This window comes from Fukomys damarensis, unplaced genomic scaffold, assembly GCF_012274545.1.
Source record: "Fukomys damarensis isolate Sample0158 unplaced genomic scaffold, DMR_v1.0_HiC HiC_scaffold_24, whole genome shotgun sequence".
In the NCBI taxonomy this organism is placed as follows: Eukaryota; Metazoa; Chordata; class Mammalia; order Rodentia; family Bathyergidae; genus Fukomys; species Fukomys damarensis.
Genome location: NW_022900936.1, coordinates 9,229,655 through 9,235,163, shown reverse-complemented (window position 1 = coordinate 9,235,163; position 5,509 = coordinate 9,229,655). Strand labels below are relative to the sequence as shown.

The 5,509-nt window shown below is 44.7% G+C and overlaps 1 long non-coding RNA gene across 1 annotated transcript in view; it reads right to left on the bottom strand.

Annotated features, from left to right (window-relative positions):
* LOC104851475 overlaps positions 1-5,503 on the bottom strand; it is a 9,013-nt gene extending 3,510 nt beyond the window's left edge. Inside the window, exons 1-3 of the long non-coding RNA XR_777230.1 lie at positions 5,164-5,503; positions 3,999-4,145; positions 1,868-2,012 (exon numbers count right to left, since the gene is read on the bottom strand). This is a non-coding gene — a long non-coding RNA (uncharacterized LOC104851475). The remainder of the gene's footprint in view (positions 1-1,867; positions 2,013-3,998; positions 4,146-5,163) is intronic.
* Between the last annotated feature and the right edge of the window lie 6 nt (positions 5,504-5,509).

Below are 5,509 nucleotides of genomic sequence, written 5' to 3'. Positions count from 1 at the left end.
TTTTTTTTTTTTTTTAACTTAGATTACTTTTTTTTTGTTATCGGGGATCAAACTCCAGGCCTTGCACTTGCAAGGCAGGCGGCAGAACCACTGAGCTAAATCTCCAGCCTGAGTGTTTCTTAAGAAGGAGCTCAGGACCGAAGCTGGCACTTGCCAGGTGAGCTGCCTTCCCCTCAAACACCCAATCAGTCACCGACAGACTCTGTCTCCTGATACTCCTTCTTTCAGCTTTCACCACAGCCCTCGGTCCTGGGCTTGCCTGCCACAGCACCCTCTGAGCTGCTTGCCATCTGCAGTCTGTGCACATTTATGCCCGGCTGAGTCCCTTCATCCGCATCCCTTCCCTCTTGTCTCCTCCAGCCTTAAAACCTCTTTGTAAGGAGCAGCTAGCCTGGCCCGTGGACACTCTGGGCCCCATCCCGAATGCCTGCCCCTTGGTTTCTTTTCCTAGGTCCTCCTGAGGGCCTTTGTTTAGCTTGTGGCCCAGGAGCCCTGGCCCCCCACTCTGGGAAAGGCTGTTTCATTTGCCTGCAACCCTCTCCCTGGTGGCCTTTGTTCCTTTTACAAAATCTAAGCCGCTTCTGTGTGTGTTCTTCTGGATTTTGCATGGGTGCAGAAAGAACATAAAACTGCTTCTTACCTCCAACATTATTAACATTTAACACCAAGAACCCTTGCGGGCCTGTGACAGGCTGTTGGGGGCTACTTTACAACACTTTTAGAAGAAAAACTAACTCAGCAAGAGAAGGTACAGGATGTATTTTGTCTTTTAAAGTCAGAGATTTAAAAAAAATATATATATATGTTCAATATTTCTTCCCTGAAAATGATAGTGGTTAAGAATAGCTTGCTGTTATATATCATAACTTTTTTTTTTTAACGCAGGGGAGGGGGAAACTGAGTGAGAAAGGAAAAAATTACACTTGGGAAAACTTTGCTTTCCCTATTTTCTTCCAAGTGAAGAACTCCTCCCCCAAGCAAACTTACTCAATCAAAATTTTAAAAAAATAATTTGGATCTTGGTGGATTAAGAGAGAAAATGTTCAAAGAGCTCCGCAAATGCCTGACCAAAGATCAAATGTTGCACAAACTGTTTCATCCTGCAAGGAATGCATACTAATCCACATGCAAATTGAGTTAGATAGGTAAAAATGAGGTAGCACCTAGAAGGAAAAAAAGCAAAAGCAAGTGCATATGGCCCAAAAGGTCTGCAAAAGAGTGAAAGGGGGTGAGTAGGGTTTGGGAATGACCAGTGGGTTCATGGGTAAAGCAGCTAAAAACAAAGTAAAGTTGAATGCTGTGACTTCATGTGACTATGGACTGAGAAACTGGTCCACACTGAGCAGCCAGACTGAGAAACAGGGCTCTGCAGGCACAGATCCTGAGAATATTTGCCTCCCGTCTGTGTGAAGGAAAGTTTAGGAGTCTCTCTCCCATCAGGGGAAGATGACTGGCAGGGGACAGTGATGATCATGACTGGTTCTACTTTCGGATCATTTTCTTCATTCCCGAAAACATTCTCGTTTCTTCACTTTCTAAGGGGTGCATTTAGAGACACCAGGCTACAGAGCAGAATGGTAAGTGTTTATCTTACCTCTTCCCAGCAATATTTAGAACTGAGCTTTTAGAATGCAGGAAGATTGTGCTCCCTGTGGATGAATCCATTAGGAAGAGTAAAGCCAGTATCTTAGCATAGAGCACACAGGAAAAAGAATCTAGTAAGCAAAGGGGTGTGTGTGTGTGTGTGTGTGTGTGTGGCCAATCCAGGGATATATAGCTGGGGATAAATAACTGATTTTGTTTTCTCATCAGATTCCTTATCTACAGACAAGGAGATCACTCTTTTTATACACTTTCCACTGCCTACCTGCACTCTTAAGGTAGACTGGAAATCCGGGCAGGAAAGTCCTTCAGAGCCAGAGAGAAAATGCATTCGAATGAATTCAGGCTATGTTCAGTCCTTCCTTAAATCCTTTCCGTTGGGATAGTTCCCTGCTTTGGAGAATGGTCACCTTAGGGAGAGGAAAGGAAAAAGGAACTGGTAAAGGGGACCTAGAAGGGAAGGGAAACCCCAACAAGAAAGGTCAAGGACAGCAAGGAAAAGACAGTCAAGACTGCACAGAGGCTCCTGACAGGGACTACCTGAGGAACAGCTCCAAGCTGGGCAAATAAGGGACCAGGGGTGATGGTGTGGGCAAGCAAAATCACAAGGGCTGGAGGAGAGGCAGTGGGATTAGACACTGCTGGGGAAATGCGGCCAAGGTAAAGTTGAGAGTGCAACAGGGTTAAGGTAAGGCTTTATTTTTCCTAGCAAGAAGTGACATATATGATTGTGATCAGCAGGAAGAAACCTGTGCTCAGAATTAGGGAGGATGGAGTATAGGGATTCTGGAAGGGGGAGACTGCAGTCACATGTCGCATGTCATGTGTGTCTACTGGAAAGGAAGGTGTCAATGATTTGAAGATTTGCCTGATGGTTGCTAGTTTGCACTGGCTAGTAAACACGGAGATGCTATGCGGTATGGGGGTTGAGGGTGTGGATCTGGGGTTCTGTATGATTTAGGGCAAGTGACTGAAGACCTATAAGTCTCACATTCCTTGTGTATAAAGTGAGAGGAACAATAATATCCATCTTTGTGGTGAGAAGTGAATGTTAATACATGCAAAACACCTACAAGTGATTCCTGGCTCATAGCGAATGTTCAAAATGTTAGATCTGGTAATGAAAAATAACAGCTATCTTTGAGACTTAATGGTGGAGAGCTCAAGGTCAAGCCTCATTACGCAGAAATAGGAACTAAGACGGCAAATAGTGATTAAACTTGAGAGAGGACCTCCAAACAATATAGGAGAAATAACTCCCAACATCAGATATGCCAAGGTCGTGTTCCCCAAAATCAAAGAACGAATTCTAAGGCATAACAGAGGTTAAGAGTAGGAAAACTAAATTGGGAGTGGGGGGTGCTCCTGGGAGGAGGGAGGGGATCTAAGTGAACCTTGATTTGTAGAGCAGAATCATGAGGTGTGTACAGCATTGGATAAAACTATAATCAATCAATAAGACTGCAAGTACAGCAGCTTAGGTAATATGAATCCAATGGGGAAACAAGTCAAGTAGCAAGTGTACATGGAAAGAACAAGGACCTTTTTTGGAGGAGATGGATCCACCTACCTGGGTGACTGATGTCTCTCTAGACTTTATTGGACAAGGTGATACCAATTATAGCATGTTGTTTATCCCTGGGGAAGGCATTTAGGCCTGGTCATTCCATCTTTATCTTGAGGCCTGGCCTTCAACAGATGCACCTCCAGCCACTGTTCTAACGCCTTCACATCTTCTACACTGAGTCCCTCAAGGGCCTCGCCCTGTCTGACTGCCTATGATATTTCTACCTAACTTAGCTGTCCATAATAAATTAACTCAGGACATATTCTGAAGACTGTGTGTGTGTTTAATGGGACTGGATTCCAACTTGCTGTTCTTCTTTCCTAGCCACCCACCCTGAAGAACTTATTTAAAAATTAACCAAATCTGATTAATCAAATCTTGAACAACCCACCATAGTAAATGTTTCGGAGACCCTAACAAGTAGTCCTTTTAAAAACTGATACTACAATGCTTTATAATTCTATATGCTGCTATATATAGTATAACGTTCAAATTCTTTTGGTTAAATTTGTAGTTTCAATCCTAAGATTGCAGAAGCAGCATGTGTCATGATTTTAAGAAACAAAATTTGTAATGATGCCACCAGCATTCATTTATTAAACAACAAAGCTACCAGCAACTACTTATCAAAAAAAGATTGAAGACAAAAAATCAGGGTAGTGGTCTTCATTCTCCCTTTAAGAAAAGGAATGAGTCTGTGGGTGGCCAGCAGCTTGGGAGGGTTAAGGGTGCTGATTCCCCAAGAGGCATTATACAATCACGCCAATTCCCCCATACCACTTGTTAACTTAGAGGGAGGGGTGGAGGAAGAAGCCAGGTCTTCACTCACCCCCGGGGGAATTGGGAAAAACTGTGGCGCTTCCAAGAGGAAATCCTCAAGCTGAAGTCTGGAGCCTTGGCATACAAACGCTGAGCTCTCTCTCATTCCCCAAGTGGGGAATTTACAGCAGGTAGGACAGTTGAAATGGGGACCATCCTAAAACAAACAAACAAAAAACCCCCCTGTAACTCACTTCTTTATAGGAGGCTCCTTTCAAACAAAGGTGAAGGTAGCTGACACTAATTAATTTGGATGTGCTACCAGTGTGGTTTCTCTTTAGACCAACATGAGTGGTCGCTAAGTCAAAAAACAGAAAATGTTAAAACCCAGATAATCACCCAAAGCTTGTTTTCTAATCACCCTCATCTTTCGTGGAGTATGAAGACAGCAGACTTAAAATAAAGATAGGGTCTCTGGGTAAGGTCTCCTTTCCATTTTTTTTTGTACCGGAAATTGAACTTGGGTCCTTGCCCTCACAAAGTAGGTGGCTGGACCACTGAGCTAAATTCCCAGCCATTTGTGGTTTACGTGTAATACACGGTTAATCCACTAAATGACACCAGCACTTTCATCTAGGTCACAGTGGTAGGGAACCTATGATAAGTGTATTTCCTTTTAAGACAAAAGATGTTAACGTATTCCTCCCCCCCAACCTCAGTATTGAGGTTAAACTCGAGCGCGTTGGCACTTTGTGATAAATAAGTGGGTTTGGGGGTGCAGTTGGGGACTCCATCTCCAAAAGGTTCGTCCTCACAGGTCTGAGAGTTTACAGGTGTTGTGTGAAGCCTGAGTATAGACAGCCTTCAGTCAGCATGAAGTTTTGTTCCCACTCTTATGTGTGTGACCTCGGACTAGTTACATTATCTCTGTGTCTGTACTTCCTAATACCTAAAATGGGGTTAACAGTACTCACCTCAGAGGGCTGATAATAGAATTTTTATGAGCTGCACGTAACAGTTTCAGCAAGGGGCCTGACACAGAGTAAGTGCTCAATAAATTTCACCAATTATCATTAAAGCACTTTCAAGTCCACACGTATTTAGCCTACAGATTTTTTAATGGGACAAGGAAGGGGCAGAGGTGGCAGTTCAAGGGTACTCAATCTTAAAAAGAGGAGGTAGAGAAAGTCCGTGGGGGATATTCGAGGGCTCAGGGGGAGTGGGATGCCCCCCACCTTTCATTCTCTACTTCAGGGCAGGCTCATAATCGGCGGGACAGCAGCTGAACTCTGCCTCTCCTTCAACAGGCGAAAGGAAACATTTAAATAATATTGACTAGAGTCAAAGTATTAGCTTTCCCTAGGCAACAACACGTGGGTCAGGCCAGGCGCACAGCAGATGCCCGCGTCGTCCCCCACTGTGTCTGCTCCCGGCGCGTTCTTCGCGGTTTACGAGCATCCGTTCACTCCAAGGGGCACGGCATTCCCTCTTTCCGCAAAAGCTGCTCTCCCAAGGTCACGCAGCAGCCCCGGGATGGGGCTGGACCCGCAACCGCGCGCGGCACGCAGCCCACCGCCAGCG